This window comes from Thalassophryne amazonica, chromosome 13 (genome assembly GCF_902500255.1).
Source record: "Thalassophryne amazonica chromosome 13, fThaAma1.1, whole genome shotgun sequence".
Taxonomy (NCBI): Eukaryota; Metazoa; Chordata; class Actinopteri; order Batrachoidiformes; family Batrachoididae; genus Thalassophryne; species Thalassophryne amazonica.
Window position 1 is genome coordinate 98,303,018 of NC_047115.1, and position 23,431 is coordinate 98,326,448.

General features: G+C 45.0%; 1 non-coding gene across 1 annotated transcript; it reads left to right on the forward strand.

The window, feature by feature from the left end:
- The first annotated feature begins 5,258 nt into the window (after positions 1 to 5,258).
- LOC117524035 lies at positions 5,259 to 5,364 on the forward strand. The gene has a single exon (XR_004564682.1). It is a non-coding gene; the product is annotated as a U6 spliceosomal RNA (small nuclear RNA).
- Positions 5,365 to 23,431: the final 18,067 nt, after the last annotated feature.

The window sequence follows — 23,431 nt, forward strand, 5'->3', positions numbered from 1 at the left end:
CAGCCTGTGTCACGTCTTCACTCGCCGCTGGTCACAGGGAGCTCTAGTGAGTCAATGAAGTGCTGAACCTCTTCTGGGCTGTTGAACACTTTGCTCGATCCGCGGAAAGTTACCTTTAGTAGAACTGGGTATAATTGTCTGTAAGCAGCGCCGAGTGCCCGGAGTCGCTTCTTCACAGCGTCGTATCCCTTCGTCTTACAAGCCAAAGCGGCTGACATGTCAGGGAAAAACATTACAGTGGCGCCTTCATGCGTCACCGTCTGACCATTCGTCCAATGTCCCAAGAAGCAGTCATTCCTGGTCCAGTCATTCCTGGTTGTTGTGGAAGCGCACAATCACAGGTCTAGGCTTCTGTGTAGGAGAGGGCTTGGGTCCGGTGACACGATGTGCCCTGTCAAGCTTGATTCGCCCCTCTTTCGTTTTGATGCGCAGCACCTCAGGAAGCCAGTGCTCGATAAACAGGGTAGGATTCGTCCCTTAAACATCCTCAGGTAAGTTAAGAATGCGGACATTTCTTCTGCATCCTCTGTTTTCTAGATCATCAATCCGGTCAGTTAAAAAAAGCACAGACTTCTCCAGTGAGGCCAATCTGATACGAGTCAGCTCAGCAGCGTCCTCGAGAGTGGCGATGTGCTGCTCCGACTCATTCAGCCTACTTTCATGGGGGTCAAGCCGGTCGCCTTGTATCTTCAAAAGCTCTAACACGGGTGTCAGCTTAACGTCGAGTGCTTTCGTGACACTGGTCGTCATCTCAGCCATTGTTTCACGTATGCAAGCCCGCATGCTGGCGTCAACTTCGCCCCGGTCCACACTGGTGCTAGCCTGCTGTTCCACGTTAACATTAGCTTCGAGCACCTGCTCCTCCAATGTATCCTGGTTCTTTTTGCGTGGCATCTCTGGGAGTTTCAGAAAATAACTATCAATGCTCATTACAAGTTAGTAATCACCTCTCTACTTGGCTTTTTAGTCCTTAGTTGGGATAAGTTAACGAATTAGTAAAAAATTTCACGAGCACACCGGGGCACGACCTATCCTTAAGCCGCCATCTTGGAAAACCCCCCACTGTCTCTTTTTAAAAAGCAACTATTAATATTATAAATATCATTCGATTTTGAGTTTGACAGTTTCGTGATGATTTGTGCAACCTTTGTCTCATCGACTTGTTTAATGTTAAAATATTCTACGGTTGTCAAATGGATAAGAGAATTAACATGTTCAATGGGTGCAAAATCTTTAGTTCATTTTTCAACTGACTGTACAAAATAAGAGTTACATTCATTTGCCATAGTGGCACTATCAGTATTATTCTTGCCATCTATGGAGAGTTCCCCAGTTCCTTTGTGTTTAGCTGTTTTATTAGTTAGACTGTTTAAAATTTCCAAAGTGAACCATTATTCCCCCTTATTGCCTATCAATTGAGTATATTACGTAATTCCTGTGCCACTTTATTTCTTAAACTTTTCTAAGTTAATAGGTCAGTGGTAAGTTTGGAGCGTAATGATTTCTTTAAAGCCATATCCTGCATCTTCATTAGTGTCTTAATTTCATTATTTAGCCATGGCAGTGTAGTTTCACTTGATTTGCATTAGTTTGCTTTATAAATTTTGTTACCAACCCTGTGATGGCCTCTGTCATTGAATTGCAGCAGTCATTTACATCATCATTTATTTATTTTCATTGTTACATGGTTTTATCTTTTCTGTTGTGTTTTGTTTCATTAGGTTCTTTTTGTCTCTTTCTCTAAAATTGGATTGTAACATTATTAGTCTATTATTATTGTCTATTATGTAGACTATTATTGTTTTTGTGATTATTAATATATGAATAAAAATAAATTAAAATTACAATTTGACTCTTTTATGACAACGAACGCTGAGCCATTAATTATACAGAAAACAAATCAACACAAACCTGCTGATGCGAACAGCTTAATGCTAACTTTAACATTGAAAACACCATAGACATGCTAACGCGTTAGCATCGGTACTGTTTTTAAGTTATAAAATATATCTATCAACTGTTTCAGAAGACCATAACAGGTCGGTTTAACATGAAAATATTAAATATTACTCACAGACATATGCTCTTCAGGGTATTAGTGGGAAAAAATTAGGATAAAGCAAAATAAATGAACCCACGAATCGTAGATCCAATCACTGCTTTGATTGGTTCAAGGTTCAAAGCAAAGCCACGCTGCAGAAAAGTTGATTACAGACCCGCTGCAGGTCTGTAATCAATGTAGAGAAATGATCATTTTCCTGACAAACAAGTGTGCAACTGCAAAAAAACCTATGGGACATGCCTCATGACAAATCGGCCTGACTTCGTTGCAGTCACTAGTAATCAGTGGTGTCTCTGGGTGAAAACACAACTTTTTTCATGTGTGTGTTTTTGTAACTAGTAACGGCATGGCGAATAGAAAATGTATCGGAGTAGAAGTACGCAATTAAGGTCGGAAATGTAGTGAAGTAAAAGTGAAAGTAAGCTGAATTTAAAAAACTCAAGTAAAGTACAAAGTCTCCCAAAACGTACTTAAGTACAGTAGTGAAGTATTTTTACTTCGTCACTATACAACACTGCATGCAGCCAGGATTCCGTTAAGCAGAGAAAGTCCAAGTTTGAATCCAGGTGAAGTGCAGAGATCTGATCTCCTTTGGAGATCAGACTGCGGATGTTTAACTGTCCTCCTAGTATTCCATTTGGTTTGCCCAAGGGTTCCCAGAGCACCTGGCCATGATTGACAGTTTGAAAAAAGGAGTTCTTTTTGCTTTTGCACAGCATAACTTTCTTTGCTACAGCACATTTGTGGTGCTTTGCTTGATCCACCATGAACATGCCTGGCCGTCCCATCACAGCCCCTCAAGCCCTCAGTCCAGTAGTCTGTCCGCGGCTGTACATCGTGGTCGTTAGCGATGTAGGCCTTTTATCCCTGCCTCCGCATGTGGGTGCATCAGAGAGGAAGACTCACCGGTTGGGCTGCGGTCTGCGATACACAGGCGGCCAGGTTCAGGAGCGATGTTCTCCACGGCATGATGCTACTCCAGTATCCTGCACCAACAGCTGAGTAGGCCAGGGCTGTGCTCCGTGAGGCTTCAGTGTGTGCAGCAGCGGTGTCCCCACGTCTCCACTCGTGCCAGGTCTCACCTGCTCCACAGAGCTAACCTGCTGCTCCTACGCCATTGGTCCAGGATTAAGATGCCAAAAGCAAAAGCACCATTAATACTTTGGATGTTTGCACTCGGCCCTGCTGAGATGCTACTTTATTAGCTTCACTCCTACTACTCCTTTGCCAAAATGTGGACCAGATTGATTACAAAGTGCTGTGCCCATAGCTGAACATGTAGATCTTAGTCTGCTCACCTCGTGTCAAGTCAGCCAAGGTACCTTCATGTGATGACAAAATTATATTTCCAAGCACAAAACAACAATAGAAAAACTAAAATGCAGAGGACTTGGGTGGGGCCCAATGAACCACTCCGACCCTTGGCAGCCATGTTGGAACTCCTGGAAATTATGTCCATTTGATTTTAAGTGTATTTTCTTGGCCATTGAATTGGTAGAAGAGAAATACTTGAACTTCTTCTCCTCCTTTCTGTGGCCATCAGGCCCCACTATGGTTGCGGCGGCCATTTGGCCAGTGGTGGTAGGCGGGGCATCTACGTGTTGGATGAACTCAATAGTGTGGCCAAGAAAATAATGCAGGAGAGGGAGAAAAGCAAAAGCAAGCATGACTTGACCCGAGAGAAAATGACACCGCAGGAGCAGGACAGCGACATCGATAACTGGATGATGGATCCTCACATCCGAGCTCGATAAGAAGTGGTCTCTAATGAGCTTACTGACACAGAACATCAGTCTTCCTGTTTGATAAACTTGGACACAGTGTGACTTCTCTTTTCCACAGCCCAGTGTTGGTAGGTGCGCCCCCTACAGTTCATAATATTATTACACAATTCAAGCAATCTGGAGGAACTTCAGTGCATAAAGATAAATGGAGCAAACTGAAGCTGAACACGGTGATCCCCTGTTGTCTAACAACACGAACGTTCTCTTTTTAATTCATACAAATTTTCTAATGCAAAAAGTTATTTCTACTCAGATCTTTCAGATCTCACAGATTTTTTTTATACATAGGTAAAAAGCAAATTTCCAAACACTGCTTTCACCTACAGGTTCAAAAATGGCACGTGTAATTCTATATGACAAATTATAAATAAAATCTAGGTATGACAAACAGGAGGAAGGAGGGAGGAGTCAACCAATCTGGACAGCATGACGTAAATTGCTGCTTTGCATAGAAAACCCATGAACCCTTTTGTGAAAGTAGACACATATATTTCATCAACATCAGCGAATTATCATAGAATTTACTCAGAAATCCAATAGATTGTTGTGCTGAATGTCAACTCTTCTGTATTTCTGAACTATTTAACCTTTTTTTCATCATGAATTCATGTTTTGAACAGAACCATGAGCAAGGTAGCACTAACAGGATGCAAAGACACATATACTAAAATATGTGCTACTAAACCATAGTAGCACATATACTAAAATTGGAACGATCAATCAATTCAATCAATTTTATTTATATAGCGCCAAATCACAACAAACAGTTGCCCCAAGGCTCTTTATATTGTAAGGCAAGGCCATACAATAATTATGTAAAACCCCAACGGTCAAAACGACCCCCTGTGAGCAAGCACTTGGCTACAGTGGGAAGGAAAAACTCCCTTTTAACAGGAAGAAACCTCCAGCAGAACCAGGCTCAGGGAGGGGCAGTCTTCTGCTGGGACTGGTTGGGGCTGAGGGAAAGAACCAGGAAAAAGACATGCTGTGGAGGGGAGCAGAGATCGATCACTAATGATTAAATGCAGAGTGGTGCATACAGAGCAAAAAGAGAAAGAAACAGTGCATCATGGGAACCCCCCAGCAGTCTACGTCTATAGCAGCATAACTAAGGGATGGTTCAGGGTCACCTGATCCAGCCCTAACTATAAGCTTTAGCAAAAAGGAAAGTTTTAAGCCTAATCTTAAAAGTAGAGAGGGTGTCTGTCTCCCTGATCTGAATTGGGAGCTGGTTCCACAGGAGAGGAGCCTGAAAGCTGAAGGCTCTGCCTCCCATTCTACTCTTACAAACCCTAGGAACTACAAGTAAGCCTGCAGTCTGAGAGCGAAGCGCTCTATTGGGGTGATATGGTACTACGAGGTCCCTAAGATAAGATGGGACCTGATTATTCAAAACCTTATAAGTAAGAAGAAGAATTTTAAATTCTATTCTAGAATTAACAGGAAGGATACAGAAAAGATTAGCATGACCCCTGGTGCAAGGATGACACGCAAATTCATGAAGTGTTCCATATTTTATTGTTTCCAGTTCATTTTCATCATGAATTGTCTTATTTAAAAACAGGACCAATGCTAATGCATTAGCATGTCTATGGCATTTTCAATGTTAAAGTTAGCATTAAACTGACCCATTATCAAGCTTCCCTCCCCATTGCGCAAAGGATTCTGGGATATTCTAAAACTGTGAATACATTTTTTTTTTTTTATTTGTGCTTTGAAAACACCTTTTCCGCTCTGTTGAATTTTACATTTATTTTCTTTCTTCCTCAGACCTTTTAAGTCTGCGTGTAGTTTACTCAGATTTATATTTGCACTAAAAAGCTTGCACCTTACCTTTCGTTATACTTGTTACAATGACAATAAAGTATCTGTAGCTGTGGACAGGAAACTATTTGTGAAGTTGGGGAATGGACATTGATTATGACGTCCCCCAGGGGTCAGTATTGGGTCTGAAGCGGTTTGTTCTTTATATACATGATATTTGCAATATATTAAAAAAACATCAAAATTAACATTATTTGCAGATGATACTAATATCTTTTGTTGTGGGGGAAATTGCAGGAGTGAGTGGAGATGATCACTTCTGAAATGTGTAAATTAAAAAGGCGTTTTTACATAAATAATTACTGAACTTAAGTAAAATTAATACATGTTATTTAGTAATTGTAGTAGTAGTAGTAGTAGTAATAGTAGTAGTACCCAAGTGCAGATACAGGTGATGGTGTCCCCATCAAGAGAGTTAATAGGTTTCTTGGGGTGATAATAGATGATAAAATAAGTTGGAAATCTCACATAAAACATGTACACAATAAAAACTGTCAAGGAGAATTTCAGTACTGAGTAAAGCAAAACACATTCTGGACCACAAATCACTCCAAGTTCTCTTCATTTCACTTATTTTACAATATTTAAATAACTGCACAGTGAGAGGTGATGGCCAAGTGGTTAGTGCTCTTGGTTTCAGTGTGGAAGGTTCTTGGTTCAAACCCCACATGCAAATGAAGTGATATAATAGTTTTGGTAATTTCCATTCAAGCTTTGACAGATACAATTATTTAAAATTATTTATTATAATTCCATTCCAGGAGAGATGATTTCAGCATTCGAAATCTTGACGAGCAAAGTTCCCAATCATAGATTGCTAGTTAAAAATAAATGCAAGTTTAACTGAAAATAACTTTTTCCCCAGTTCTGTTTGTTTATTTAATATATAAATAATAATAATAAAATCTGAAAACAGTCACTACTTGTGTAGAATGATTGAAGGAAGGCTGCTTTCTTGTAACTCGTTTTTATTATTAAGTCCCCTGAACAGAACAACACATTGTCGCTCGCTCCTCCTGCACGCTCCCGTAAAACATTACTGTTGTAAAACTGTCTCATGAACCCATATATGACAACTCCCCCTTTTATGTTATTTCCAATAGCACAAGGCTCATATGACAGCTCTCAATAATCTCTGGCAACCAATGCATCAGTCAGGAAAATATGTCAAAAAGATCTTGCGGCCAAACACAAAGTGTATCTTCAGCACCTTAATTAGTGTCACTTCTCTAATGAACGCATTCCCTCTGTAAACATTTCTCCTATAATTAAAACAGTTCCGTAACCAAACTCAAAGTGCAATCAACTGTAACTGCATCTTTTCAAACACAAAATATAATGTCTTTAATTTATAACTAAATGAACACTGTAACATTTGCGTATGTTACTCTTAAGCTTAACCAAGGCATCATAATATTAGTGTCACAATTTCCACAACAATTCCAACAACACCCCACCAAAGGCCATATGAAAACATCTACAGGTCGAGCCTGTCAACTGGTTTGCACACCCGTCAGGCTCTGGTGCAGAATTGCCCAGGTGTCTGAGGGGTGTGTGTGCATGACCTGTGACATCACCCAGGGTACAAAAAAACTTTCTCTGGGGTGGTGACACTGGCAGATTGAGAAGTCTCTCCCACACTCTCAGATGATGCAGGAGGAGTGTCTTGTGCAGGCTGTTAGGACAGATCTGGCCGGAGATGGCGGCAGTTCCACTGCAGGACCGTACCTTGTCAAATTCAAGGATTCAAAGGATTCAAAAGAATTTTATTGTCATATGCATAAAGAAACATGTTCCCTGCACAATGAAATGTGTTTACTGCATTTAACCCATCCTAATTGCCAGTTAGGAGCAGAAGTCGCCTTTAGGTGCCCGGTGAGCAGCTCCAGATGTATGTCCTGCCTTAGGACAACAGCAGGGCTGAGCAAACCAAGACCGGCCTCATGATGACAAACGACACACACAACAACACACATAAGCCGGCCTGGTACATGAACACATATAAAAAGCACACACAAGGTAAGACTTGGGAAAGAAAAACCTTCATTGCTGCTGCATTGAATCATGCAGCAGCAATGCAGGAAAAAAAACCATCAGCGCAATGAACAATGATCACACACAACAACAGGACGAGAGATGACGACCGAGATTTGTAAGAGCCTAGTTATCAGACAGAACACCCGGAGGCTGCCTTTAGGTTCCATCAACGGCCTTGCTCGTCCGTTCTGGATGGAGGAAGGTCTCAGCCCTGAACAGTCCACTGTCCACAGTCAACGTCAAAGCTGGAGAAGCTGAGGGCGGGGGAAGACCAGGGGGAGGCATGAGCGTTGTTCTTCTCCAGGAGATTTTTATCACAGCGGCCTTGAAGTGCAGCTGTGTTTTGGGAAGCCGAATGAAAATCCAGATTAGCAGACGCCTGAAAGATTCCACAGTCTGAGACAAGTGGCTTCCAATACATCTGAATTAGGAGAGGAGATGTGGTCATTACTCACGATCAATGCGGTTTTCCAGTGCAGCGATCCTATCAGAGATGGTTTCCAATGCGCAGTTAACACCTGCCGACTGAGCTGACACTGCCCTTCCAATCGAATCAATCATGTGGGGCAGCCTGGATGGGCCAATTATTGCTGCTTCCACTTTCTTAATTTTCCAGTAAACCAGCGCTATGCCCGCTCCACACAGCAGGAACCCGGTCACCACAGTGCCAAATATATACACATCTTCGACGTCCTCCACAGACAGCGTGTAAAGGCACATGACCTGCCATTTCCTCCAACTGTCCATCACGTAACCCATCACATGTGTCCCGGCAGGACAGGTCAGGTCCTCCACTCCCGAATGTCTTGTAGAAAAAATAGTGTCAATTGCGTTCAGAGACCACTTTAACAGATCCATTTTTACTGTTTCCAGAACAGCAAAGCTGACAGCCTCACATACAACATGCCACAGAAGCAGGAAAAATAAGGAGGGAGGGAGAAGAGAAAAATGTGACCTTCTCGGCCGAGAGCAAGGAGGCAAAAAAAAAAAGTGGTGAGTTGATGAGGTATGACCTTGGAGTAACACCTTCCTTTGAAATGGCCGCTGGTGTCAGCCAGGCCTTTCCCTCATCCAACTTGGTGACAACTGCATCTCCCAGTTGAAGTGGTGGAAGGGGTCTGGTTCCGTGGCGGCGGTTGTAGTAGAAAGCTTGTTTTGCTTTCTCATCGGCATCCTTTTGTTCAACCATCTTTTTGTTGGGCCGTTTGGGCCGAAGATTCTTCTCTAATATAGGGAGTGTTGTTCTGATCTTTCTCCCCATCAAAAGTTCTGCTGGACTGACTCCCGTGGTGGGGCAGGGGGTTGAGCTATAGCACATGAGGGCTATTAGTGGGTCTTCTTGTTGGAGGATTCTCTTTGCATTCTGTACTGCTCTCTCCACATGACCATTCCCTTGAGGATGGTGAGGGCTTGATGTGATGTGTCTGAAGTCTAGCTGTTTTGCCAGCTCCTGAAATTCTGTGCTGGAGAATTGAGGACCGTTGTCACTCACTACCTCATCTGGGACCATGAACCTTGCAAAGGTTGCTTTAAGTCTCTGAATAACCTGTGTGCTGGTAGTGGACGGCAGGTGCAGCACCTCCAGGAACTGTGGGTAGTAGTCTGATATGACCAGGTTATTGTTTTTGTTGTGTTCACAGAGGTCCATGGCTATCCTTTTCCACGGGCGCTCGGGCAGGGGCGTAGAGATAAGTGGCTCTTTTTGTTGGGATGACTTTAATTTTTGGCAAATGTAGCATGATGCCACTGTGGTTTTCAGTTCTGCCAAAAGTCCTGGCCACCAAACGGATGGATTTGCCCTGTCTCCACACTTCGTGAGCCCCTGATGTCCATCATGTATCCTTTTTAAGATGTCGGCTCTCAAATGATGATCCTTTTTCCACGTAAGAGCAAACCATTAGTTTCTGATAGTTCATTTTTCACCTTCATGTAGGCTCTGATCTTTGGTGGGACCTTTCCACTGTATTCCAGTCATCCTCTTCTCACAAGTTTAATGACAGACTACAATTCACCGTCGGCTGTGGTGACCATTTTGGTGCTCTCCATTCTGCTTGGAGATGCTGGGATGCCTTGTATCACTGTGGCTACATAGCACTCTGCCTCACTTTGTGCATCAGTCACTTCTTTTGTGTAAGTTTGTGGGCTTCTAGACAAAGCTTCAGCGATGATGAGGGTTTTCCCAGGCACATGTTCAGCCACTGGTTTGTACCTCATGAACCGCATTAAAAGACGCTGACATCTCACAGGGATGCTGTCAAGGCTCCGGTTGTTGATGAGCGGCACTAACGGCTTGTGATCTATCTCGAGCCGGAACTCATCCAGACAGCATAGGCATTTGTCAAATTTTTTCACAGGTCCATACATCAGCCAGACACTCCTTTTCTATCTGGGCATAGCGTGTTTCAGCCTCTGATAGGCGCCTGGAGCAGTAAGCTATGGGCTTCCATTCTTCTCTGTGAAGCTGGAGCAGTGCAGCTCCCAGTCCATAGCTGCTGCCATCAGCAGACACAGCTGTGGACCTTGTGACATCATAAAAGGCAAGGACAGGTGCCTTTGTAAGCATCTTTTTGATGCCCTCAAAAGCTGACTGCTGTGAATGGCCCAGGTCCACATGTTCTTGCTCTTTAGAAGTTTGTACAGCGGTTGGTCCACTGTTGCTAGAGCTGGGACGAACCTTCCAAGATAATTCATCATGCAGAGGACTCTATTAAGCTCCTGAACATTTTTAGGTGGCGGCAGCTGGTGGATGGCCTCAACTTTGTCTGGGTCAGGCCTGACCCCTGTTCTGTCAATAATATGGCCCAGAAAGCGTAGTTGGTTCTGCCTCAGGGAGCACTTTTCTTTGTTAAGTTTCAAACCTGCAGACTTGACACATTGCAGCACATTCTCGAGTCAGGCATCATGCTGCTCCGTTGAGGTCCCATGTACTAAAATGTCATCCATGAAAACTTCTATACCTTCCAGTCCCTCCATCATCTTCCGCTGGAAGATCTCTGGTGCACTTGATATGCCACAAGGTAGTCTTTCAAAACAGTACCTTCTGAATGGTGTAATAAATGTTGTCAGCTTACAGCTATCTGGATGTAGTGGAATTTGCCAGAATCCACTGGCTACAACCAGGGATGAAAACACTGTTGCTCCGCTCAGCTTGGCAGTTATCTCATCGGGGTTGGCAGGATGTAGTGTTCCCTTTTTACTGACTTATTCAGTTTGGTCAGATCAACACAGATCCTGGCCTTGGCTGTGTTCTTATTTAGAACCAGAACCATGGGTGCACACCATTCATTAGGTTCCATCACTCTCTCAATGACCCTGTTGTTCTCCATCCTCTTGAGTTCCTCTTTTACTTTCTGTAGCATGGGGAAGGGCACACGGCATGCAGTGTGCACAGCATGTGGTACAGCATCATCCCTTAGCTCGATTTTGACTGGTTCAGTTTTAAGTGTGCCGTGCCGTGCCATGCTCACCATAGGTTTGCAGATGACAGGTGTTGGGTTTGACTTCATCTACTCTCCTCACCAGATTCATCCTCACTGATGGATGGAGCAGCTCTCATTTCTAGAAATCTGGCCAATTTTCTTAAATCCTCCAAACCGTGACTATCCAGGGTTGGGACCAGGAAGCAGAGTTGTAGTCTTACACACCTCTCTGCAGCTTCTCTCCCCCTGCCATCCCCTCATTACCCCATCCCCGTAGAGACGGTGCCTGCTCCCAGACCACCAATAACCAGTAAAAATCTATTTAAGCATAAAAATTCAAAAAGAAAAAATAATATAGCACCTTCAACTGCACCACAGACTAAAACAGTTAAATGTGGTCTATTAAACATTAGGTCTCTCTCTTCTAAGTCCCTGTTAGTAAATGATATAATAATTGATCAACATATTGATTTATTCTGCCTTACAGAAACCTGGTTACAGCAGGATGAATATGTTAGTTTAAATGAGTCAACACCCCCGAGTCACACTAACTGCCAGAATGCTCGTAGCACGGGCCGAGGCGGAGGATTAGCAGCAATCTTCCATTCCAGCTTATTAATTAATCCAAAACCCAGACAGAGCTTTAATTCATTTGAAAACTTGACTCTTAGTCTTGTCCATCCAAATTGGAAGTCCCAAAAACCAGTTTTATTTGTTATTATCTATCATCCACCTGGTCGTTACTGTGAGTTTCTCTGTGAATTTTCAGACCTTTTGTCTGACTTAGTGCTTAGCTCAGATAAGATAATTATAGTGGGCGATTTTAACATCCACACAGATGCTGAGAATGACAGCCTCAACACTGCATTTAATCTATTCTGAGACTCATTTGGCTTTGCTCAAAATGTAAATGAGTCCACCCACCACTTTAATCATATCTTAGATCTTGTTCTGACTTATGGTATGGAAATTGAAGACTTTGTTGTGTGGGCCGCTGAAGAGGAGGTACTGCTGGCCCACCACCACCAGTGGGCGCCCTGCCTGGAGTGCGGGCTCCAGGCACCAGAGGGCGCCGCCGCCTCACAGGAGCAGCCAAGGTGACAGCTGTCACCCATCACCTGAGACAGCTGACAACAATCATCAGTGGGGTATATCAGCAGGACAGCATCTCCACCTCATTGCCGAGATATCGTTTCTACCTGAAAGGTAACGTATCAAAGCTGACGGAGTGTATCCTTTTGGATTAGTGCTTAGATTGTGGATTACTGTTCCAACGAGAGGTGGAGGTAACTTCCCTGCTGTTCGGAGTCTTGGGTGCAAACGCGCCCCCATCTAACTGTTCTTTGTTCCTCGCCAGCAGTACCAGGTCCGACACGCGGAGGCAGTGGCCACCTGGGAGTTCGGGACTTGGCGGCTCCAGTATTCCCGGGGTCCTGTGGCGGAGGAAGCCGTGTGGTTCCGGTCTTACCTTGGAGAGGCGTCTCCTATCTTCGAGCCTGCCCACACGACACTTTTGTGAATTGACTGTTGTCCATTTCCATGATTGGTTGTATTCGTTGTGCACGTTCACAACAGTAAAGCCTTGTTATTTGACTTTCTCCATTGTCCGTTCATTTGCGCCCCCTGTTGTGGGTCCGTGTACTGACACTTTCCCAACAGACTTAACAGTATTCCCTGAAAACTCCCTTCTCTCTGATCATTTGTTAATAACATTTACATTTACTCTGATGGACTACCCAGCAGTGGGGAATAAGTTTCATTACACTAGAAGTCTTTCAGAAAGTGCTGTAACTAGGTTTAAGGATATGATTCCTTCTTTATGTTCTCTAATGCCATATACCAACACAGTGCAGAGTAGCTACCTAAACTCTGTGAGTGAGATAGAGTATCTCATCAATAGTTTTACATCCTCATTGAAGACAACTTTGGATGCTGTAGCTCCTCTGAAAAAGAGAGCCTTAAATCAGAAGTGCCTGACTCCGTGGTATAACTCACAAACTCGCAGCTTAAAGCAGATAACCCGTAAGTTGGAGAGGAAATGGCCTCTCACTAATTTAGAAGATCTTCACTTAGCCTGGAAAAAGAGTCTGTTGCTCTATAAAAAAGCCCTCCGTCAAGCTAGGACATCTTACTACTCATCACTAATTGAAGAAAATAAGAACAACCCCAGGTTTCTTTTCAGCACTGTAGCCAGGCTGACAAAGAGTCAGAGCTCTATTGAGCTGAGTATTCCTTTAACTTTAACTAGTAATGACTTCATGACTTTCTTTGCTAATAAAATTTTAACTATTAGAGAAAAAATTACTCATAACTGTTGTGTGGGCCGCTGAAGAGGAGGTACTGCTGGCCCACCACCACAAGATGGCGCCCTGCTTGAAGTGCGGGCTTCAAGCACGAGAGGGCGTCGGCTTTGCTGGAGGTGACAGCTGTCAACAATCAACACAAGCTGTCACCCATCATCACCACTACAAAGACCGGACTGCAACTCCACCTCCTCGCCGAGAAATCAACTACCATTCAGGTAATTTCTCTGCTGCCTGACACTGTGTGTGTTTAACCTGAACTTCTATTTGCAGCCGTTTTCCTGGAGTGTTTCCTTATCTGGAGGATTGGCGTTTGGTGTGACAGCGACGGCTTCACCTCACACCCCAACTCAGATAAGTGGTTGACCAGGAGCTGCACGAGTGTGTGTGATTGGAGGTGGAGGTTTTCCCTCCTTTACTTAAGACAGACTGTGGATTACTGAGTGTGCGAACTCACACTCATCTGGACTGTCTTTGTTCTCTGCCAGCAGTACCGGGTCTGACTGCTGAAGACAGCAACCACCTGGGGCGCAGGGCTTGGCGGCTCCGGTGTTCTTCAGCTCCGTTGGTGGTGGAAGCTGTGTGGGGATCCAGCTCTTCTCTCTCCAGGCGTCTTCTATCATCGAGCCTGCCCACACGTCACCTGGTGTATGATTGACAGTCACCATATTGTTATTGTCTGTACGTTGTTGTGCGATTCACAACATTAAATTGTTACTTTTTGGCTTATCCATTGTCCGTTCATTAACGCCCCCTGTTGTGGGTCCGTGTCACGTCACTTTCACAACAGGATTTCTCGGCCAGCGTCATGGATCCCGAGGGGCGTCAATCATCGCTTGAACAGCCAATGGGAGAGCGAGGTGCACAGGCAGGAGGCGTGTTGGGTGAGCTGCAGCACATCTTAACCGCCTTCGCCGCTCGGTTGGACTTAGTTACCGAGCAGAGCAGTGTTCTCAATCGCAGGATAGAGGCTCTCACCGCCCAGGTGGAAGCGCATGCTCAGGGCGCTGCTGCAGCACCTCCTCCTGCTGATCGTGTGCCAGAAACAGACATTCCGCTGGTCGTTCAACGACCCCCCCCCCACCTTCCCCTGAAGCATACATAAGCCCTCCGGAGCCGTACAGAGGCTGTGTGGAGACGTGCACGGACTTCTTGATGCAGTGCTCGCTCGTCTTTTCACAGCGTCCCGTCATGTACGCAGCAGACGCCAGCCGGGTGGCTTACGTTATAAATTTGCTTCGAGGAGAGGCACGCGCCTGGGCTATGGCGCTTTGGGAGCAGAATTCACGGCTCCTAACGGTTTATACTGAGTTTGTGAGGGAGTTCAGACAGGTGTTCGATCACCCTCATAGAGGCGAGACCGCTTCAAGCGTGCTGCTGTCGATACGGCAGGGGCGTCGGAGCGCAGCTAAGTATGCAGTCGACTTCCGCATCGCGGCAACGCGAGCTGGCTGGAATGCTGTTGCGCTCCGCGCCGCCTTTGTAAACGGACTGTCTCTGGTTCTTAAGGAGCACCTGGTGGCGAAGGACGAGCCGCGGGATTTAGACGGGCTTATCGACCTGGTTATACGGTTAGACAACCGATTAACAGAACACCGACGGGAGCGAGACGAAGGGCGTGGTCAGGCACAAGCCATCCCTCTTCCTCCGGGGTCTGAAAGGGAGCCGACTTCCCCACGCTCCACTGCCAGGACTCTCCACGTGACAACAGCTCCCCCTGCTGACGTTGCTATGGAAACGAGCAGGGCCAAAAAATGATCAGATCAGAGACAAAGGAGGCTGATCCGTGGAGAGTGTTTTCTCTGCAGCTCTACTGAGCACACACAGAGAGAATGCCCCAAACGATCAAAACAGCAGCACTCGTCCTTAGAGACTGGGCTAAGGGTGGGTCACAATACCCACGCGGGGAGACCCCGTAAATCTGCACGAATCCCAGTCACGATCTTGAGTGAGGATTTAACCCTTCACGCCCCAGCACTGGTGGACACGGGGTCGGAGGGAAATCTGCTGGATAGCAGATGGGCAAAGGAGGTTGGGCTCCCTCTAGTGGCCTTACCGTCACCATTGTCGGTGCGGGCACTAGATGGCACCCTTCTTCCACTAATCACACACCAGACTCAGCCAGTGACATTGGTGGTGTCTGGGAATCACAGGGAGGAGATTGTGTTTTATGTAACACCTTCTACCTCCCGAGTGATTTTGGGTTTTCCATGGGTGTTAAAACACAATCCCTGGATTGATTGGCCGTCTGGGGTTGTGGTTCAGTGGAGCGAAAACTGCCACCGGGAGTGTTTAGGATCCTCGGTTCCACCCGGTGTGACAGCTAAGGAGGAGGTTTTAGTCCCCCCCAATCTGGCGCGGTGCCAGCCGAGTACCACGACCTTGCTGACGTCTTCAGCAAGGATCTGGCACTCACGCTGCCCCCGCACCGTCCGTACGATTGTGCCGTTGATTTGATACCGGGCGCTGAGTACCCGTCCAGCAGGCTGTACAACCTCTCACGTCCGGAACGCGAATCAATGGAGACCTACATCCGGGACTCGTTAGCTGTCGGGTTGATCCGGAACTCCACCTCCCCGATGGGTGCTGGTTTCTTTTTTGTGGGCAAGATGGATGGTGGACTCCGTCCATGCATTGATTACAGAGGGCTGAACGAGATCACGGTTCGCAACCGATACCCGTTACGTCTGTTGGATTCAGTGTTCACGCCCCTGCATGGAGCCCAAATTTTTACAAAATTGGATCTTAGGAATGCTTATCACCTGGTTCGGATCCGGGAGGGAGATGAGTGGAAGACGGCATTTAACACCCCGTTAGGTCACTTTGAGTACCTGGTCATGCCGTTCGGCCTCACCAATGTACCCGCGACGTTCCAAGCATTGGTTAATGACGTCTTGCGGGACTTCCTGCATCGGTTTGTCTTCGTATATCTAGATGATATACTCATCTTTTCTCCGGATCCTGAGACCCATGTTAAGCATGTACGTCAGGTCCTACAGCGGTTGTTGGAGAACCGGCTGTTTGTGAAGGGCGAGAAGTGTGAGTTCCACCGCACTTCTTTGTCCTTCTTGGGGTTCATAATCTCCTCCAACTCCGTCGCCCCTGATCCGGCCAAGGTTGCGGCGGTGAGAGATTGGCCCCAACCAACGAACCGTAGGAAACTACAACAGTTCCTCGGTTTTGCAAATTTCTACCAGAGGTTCATCAAGGGCTACAGTCAGGTAGTTAGCCCCCTGACAGCCCTGACCTCCACGGTACCATTTACAGTTTTCACGGACCATCGGAACCTGGAGCACATCCAGACTGCGAAGCGTCTGAACCCCAGGCAAGCCCGCTGGTCGCTGTTCTTCGGGCGTTTTGACTTCCGGATCACCTACAGCCCCGGGACAAAGAACCAATGATCTGATGCCCTGTCCCGGGTGCACGAAGAGGAGGTCAAGACCGAGCTGTCAGACCCCCCTGAAACCATCATCGCCGAGTCCACTGTCGTGGCCGCCCTTACCTGGGACGTGGAGAAGACCGTCCGGGAGGCCCTGACACGGAGCCCGGACCCGGGGACCAGTCCGAAGAACAAACTGTACGTCCCACCAGAGGCCAGGGCTGCGGTCCTTGACTTCTGTCACGGTTCCAAGCTCTCCTGTCACCCAGGGGTGTGAAGAACCGTGGCAGTGGTCCGGCAGCGCTTCTGGTGGGCGTCTATGGAAGCCGACGTCCGGGAGTATGTCCAGGCCTGCACCACCTGCGCCAGGGGCAAAGCTTACTTGTAGTTCCTAGGGTTTGTAAGAGTAGAATGAGAGGCGGAGCCTTCAGCTTTCAGGCTCCTCTCCTGTGGAACCAGCTCCCAATTTGGATCAGGGAGACAGACACCCTCTCTACTTTTAAGATTAGGGTTAAAACTTTCCTTTTTGCTAAAGCTTATAGTTAGGGCTGGATCAGGTGACCCTGAACCATCCCTTAGTTATGCTGCTATAGACTTAGACTGCTGGGGGGTTCCCACGATGCACTGAGTGTTTCTTTCTCTTTTTGCTCTGTATGCACCACTCTGCATTTAATCATTAGTGATTGATCTCTGCTCTCTTCCACAGCATGTCTTTTTCCTGGTTCTCTCCCTCAGCCCCAACCAGTCCCAGCAGAAGACTGCCCCTCCCTGAGCCTGGTTCTGCTGGAGGTTTCTTCCTGTTAAAAGGGAGTTTTTCCTTCCCACTGTCGCCAAGTGCTTGCTCACAGGGGGTCGTTTTGACCGTTGGGATTTTTCCGTAATTATTGTATGGCTTTTGCCTTACAATATAAAGCGCCTTGGGGCAACTGTTTGTTGTGATTTGGCGCTATATAAATAAAATTGATTTGATTTGATTTGATTTGATGGGTTCCTGCTGAGTAGATTGCTGACTCTGTGTTGGGTTTGCACCCTGTTTTTAAAGAAATGAGAGGCACAAACACTGAAAAGAAACCAGTCAGAGAGAGACAAATATATATATATATATTTTGCTCTGCACAGAGGAGGAGAACAATGAAGCAGCTTGTAAGTGTTCAGCTACAAAGCTCTCCTAAAATCTCCTCCTCTGGCCCAGCCTTTTATTTCGTTCATCAACATGAGAAAAAACAAACAAGGACAGTCGGGAGAGGTTACACATGAGTCATGTCTGCAAGCGGGTGATAGCAAAGCAAGATAACGGCTGAAACCTTCCGTTGCTCCTGCAACATGAGCCTTGTGGCTCGTCAAAGCAGGATAAGGCAAAATGAAAAATAGTTTGCTCAATCATGAAGAATGCAGACAAGTCTTTCTTTCTAAAACCTCCTCTTCTCACAAAGAGGAAAAATAATAAGCATAAACTATAAGAAAATAAATAATAATAATATAAGCATAAACTAAAGAAAATAAATGATAATAAGAGCATGAACTATATAAAATCCTTGACATAATCCTCCCTGTTTATCGTTTATTTACATAAGTTTGTCATGTCCAAAACACACTTCAATAGAAAATTTGTCCACTTTAACCACTTGTCTTATTACATTTTCAGCTAAAGCTTCATAGGCTAAGAGTGTGTTAACTCATCACGTCAACAGTTCAAGCTTGAACTGGAGTTGTGAGCTTTTCAATATCATCATAATTCTCAACACAGTCATTATAGTTTTCTCCACTAAGGTCTGACTGTTTCAATGCTTGATATTTTGGCATAGTTTGTTGGAAAGCCAGATTACACTGTACAAATGTATTTGACACCATTTTGCCAACCATTGTTTTGATACAAGGGATCACACAACACATGCAAAGTCCAATCAGAATTAGGACTATAATAACTGGTGTCACCATTTTCAATAGTAACTGCCACCATGGTCCTGAAGTCAACCAGGACCAGGGATTCCACCGGTTCACGGCTAGGGTGTCTTTATGCATTGCATCATGAAGTTTATTCAGCTCTTCCAATGCGTCCTGCACATCCACTGAATGAATGGAGTCTGGGATGAAAGTACAGCATGTTGTGTTCAGCAGAACACAAACTCCTCCCTGTGAACCAGTAAGCAAATCTAAAACCATGCGATTTTGCATCACCATGGTACGTAAAGCATCTATTTCAGTATTTTGAGCTGCTACTATTTTCTCAGTTACATTCATGAACAGACCCAATCGATAATTCAGAGTTTCAATCATTAATGAATTTTTTACCACTCCTATCCAGGGGAACAATGAATGTGCTATTTTATCTCCTACAGACCACGATTTTTGGTCCTTTGGTACATCCGAGCCCCACATGTGATCATGTGGTAACACATCTGGGTATATCGATCTCCTCTGTCTGGTGCTGCCATTCTTCTCTGTGGAGGTCCTTGGCACTACCACATATGTATGGTCAGTCACCTGGGTAGGTGCACACACACCACCCCAATTTGGTGGGAGACTCATGTACAGTCTGGAACCACAAAGCCAATAGATGTCATCATACACCGGAGTACCATTTACAGGTGATAGCAAAAACTTACTAACATAAGCACATGATTCATCCGTTCCCCATGGACAGGAGCCTGTATAATTACATCCCCGTCCAATGTGATGAAGATAAGTACCATCCACATAATATGTTTTGGTTAGGCTTAAATTATTTGATAAAACATAGGTTTGGGTACACAGACGTTTCTTAATTTTACCTACAGTTTTATTCCCTGTCCCTTAAAAGCAAATCGGGAATGGCCGTTGTGATGACAATTTAACGTGATGATATTTTTGCGTTTCCCTTCAGTCTAGTCAATGGAGCAGCACTTGGGCACGCTTGTACGTCTTCTGTTGAAATCCCTATCATATAAGTGGTTGCACTGAGGCAAGTGGTGTTACGTCTTGTCAGATTTGCTGAGAACTGCTGCCCCTGAAATACAGTTTGATTATGCATCCGTATGATAAGACATTCTGTCACCCTAGCAGGGTACGGTTTAGCCATCAGAGCTGGGTGTGTTGAGGATATAGGCATTTGTGAACAAACATAACAATTAGTAACATGTAATTCCATAGCCAATAAATGAACATATCTGTACCACATTAGTATGGTATATATGAGGGTGTCCATCTGTCTCATTCACATTATGAATAAACCTCTTCTGACGTTGCGTCCGTTGTTCTCTGGCTCGGTCCACAGTGAGCTGCAATTCTTGGGTCAACCACCAGGCCAGGAATCCGAGGAGCACGAAACACACTAAGATCACAACACAACCGGCTGCCCTACCAACAGTCCAGCAGCGGCGGCGCTGAGCACGCCGCTCCGGGGTCTGCTGTAATTCAGTCATGATTGCTAGGATACAGTGTTGTTAACCAACCTCACCTAATAGTGCACGGATCTCCCTGCTTCACTGGCGTTGAGACAATCTATTGCTAATTAAATAGACTCCCTTTGTAGCCAGACTTCCCCTTACACTGTGGAGGCAGCCAACACACACTGTATCCTACAGTGACTTAGATGTATCCACGTTGATCTCTCCGCTATCTTTACTGCAGTTGGTGTTGTTAACAGCACTTGTTATGGACCTTCCCAACGAGGACTGGACCAGTTCTTCCTCTTAATCACTCTGATGAATACCCAGTCTCCTGGCTGGACTACTGGAAGGCCGTCCTGTGGGAGATCAAAATTATTCGGCAGTAAATGTGTTTGAGTTATCTCTTTCTGTGTTAATGTCTTTTTCATAAAATCTGCTAATGTTTGTTCCTCATCTGCTGTTTTAGTATCCATGTCAAAAATTGGTAGACGATATTGTTATGTGTCGACGCGGGTTGAGGAGCAGACCTGCGTCTGACAGAACTCAGCGTCAAAACAACCAGAAAGCGGTTCCAATAACAAAACAATTTATTTTCCCCCTTTGGTGCATAACAAAGTGTACAAACGAAACATGCGTCTGTCTGGCAGAGTGAAGGACGGCGCGCTCTCCAGCGCCCAAAAGGATCGAAGCCCGGCACTTTTGGACCCACGTTCACCGCCAAACACCCCCCAGGTGGACACAACAAACCGACTCTGCGAAGGATAGAAAAGGTGAGGTAAGTCAGCAGCTACAACTAATATCCTTCAAAGGCACACACTATCAGCAACACATTCAGGTCTGTATTTAAGCTTTATGTAAATGAGCAGCTTCTCACAACAGGTGGAGGATCATCAGTCCGCACGCCACGGCAGTGAGAAGCAAGCTGCAAAACAAACAAAATACCAAATTACTGTTAACACTTATTCAGACAATCAAATCACCTCTGATGTGTGCTGACAGCATGTGTCCCTCACCCGTCCTCCTTCACAGGCACGATGTGTCAAACCCAGGCGCGGTCCTCAGCGTCTCACAAACGAACATCACAAGGTCGAGTTCCCGGCAATTCTGCTTGAATCACACATGGCTTAAATGCAGAACACCATCTCATTATCTGCTTCAGCTGAAAGTCTTTAAGGTTGCACGTGAGCACCATCCACAGGTGCTGCACATTACGTTGATGAGGGTGAAGGACTCTTCTGCCAGCACCTTCTCCACAGACAGTAAATCAGTTTGCATACCACCTGGAGAGCAAAGAAAAGAAAAGAACACCAAAATGTCCAGCCAAACCCCCCCAACACACAACAGATATGGTCGTCCATAAAGTATCTCAAATGGTGTTAAACCTGATGGTGTTGGTGTTATTCTCATATACAATTTTACTAGGTCCAAACATTCAATCCAGGTTTGTTTTGTCTCTTCCATACATTTCCTTAGTCTTATTTTTATTGTGCCATTTGTCCTTTCCACTAATCCTGCACTTTGTGGGTGGTAAGCACAATGATGTTTTAACTTAATTTTCAACTTAATTTCCGCTATTTTGTCTGCGAGACAGTTTCCTCTGGAGACAAAATCTGTGCCTCTGGTGTGGGCTGCGCATTTACATAATGCCAGGTGTGATGGTAATGTCACTGCTTCTAGCAAATTTATGAGTAAGCCTGCATGTGTCACTGGTTTCCCTGTAGAGGTTATCATACCTCTTTGTTGCCATTGTTCTGCAAAGAACCAAATTGTTGAAAATGCATATTGACTATCTGTATAGACTGTCAGTTTCTGTCCTTTAGCCAAGATACAAGCTCTGGTTAATGCAATGAGTTCTGCAGCTTGGGCTGTTTTAAAATGATCGATCTGTTTTGCTTCAATAACAGTATTTGGTAATTGAACCACAGCACAGCCTGTTAATGTCTGTCCTTTCTGATCTTTGAAACATGAGCCATCCACAAAGTAATGTAGTCCATCTGTAAATGGTTTGTCTGTTAAGTCTGGTCGAGGTAATTGTTGTTTCTGTGTGTCTGCCAAACAATCATGCGGTTCACCATCTGTCTCAGTAGGTAGGAGCGTGGCGGGATTCAAGGTGTTGCATCTTTCAATGGTAATATGTGGCTGAGACAATAGCATTGCTGTATAAGCTATCTGTCTAGCAGGCGATAAGAATGTAGCCAAACGTTTGGAATAATAGCCAACTGGTTTATTTTTATTACCATGTTGTTGTAGCTGCACACATAAATCCCTGTTTTGTGTCCACCATGAGAGGGCATGGCTTGGCATAATTGGGCAGAGATAATACTGTGGAACTCACAAGTTCTTGTTTAAGAGCTGTAAACTGTTCTTCAGCTTCTTTATTCCACTGTATTTTGTCAGTCATATCCATTGGTATAGAGTGTATTAAATCCTGCAATTTCTGCACCTTCTCTGCATAACATGGAATCCAGGCTCTGCAATAATTACAGATACCTAAGAAAGTCATCATTTCCTTTTTTGTTGACGGTTTAGGCGCTTTGAGAATAGCGTGCTTTCGATCGTCTTGTATTCGTTTCCCTTCAGCTGATAGGACGTGGCCTAAATAAGTCACTTGTGGTTGCACAAACTGCAACTTTTGCTTTTTAATTTTACTTCCTGTTTCTGTCAAATGTTGCAAAAGCATCATAGTACATTTTGTACAGCTGTCTTTTGTCTTTCCTGCCACCAAAATGTCATCTACATACACCAAGATTTGTGAATCTTCTGGTGGAGTAAATGAAGATAAGCAACAATTTATTGCTTGTGTAAAAATGGTCGGACTGTCAGCAAAACCTTGAGGGAGTCTTGTATATGTGTATCTTTTCCCTTTGAATGTAAAATTGAGAGTCTGGATGAACAGGTACTGAGAAAAATGCATTACTGATGTCTATGACAGAGAAGTACATGTTTCCAGGACTTAATCTATTTAGCAGCGTATGTGGGTCTGGGACCAGAGGGGCACTAGTTTCTACTGCAGCATTTACTGCACATAGGTCTTGTACCATTCGCCAATTCTGATTGTCTGCTTTTTTCACAGGATATATTGGAGTGTTACAGGATGCATCTAAACATTCCCTGATGACTCCTGCTTCCAATAATTCTGCAATAACCGGTTCAATTCCTTTTTCTGCTTCAGGTTTTAACGGATATTGTTTGATCCGTGGTCTCCAATCAGATCGTGGCTTAATTTTGACTGGCGGAATATTTTTCAACAGTCCT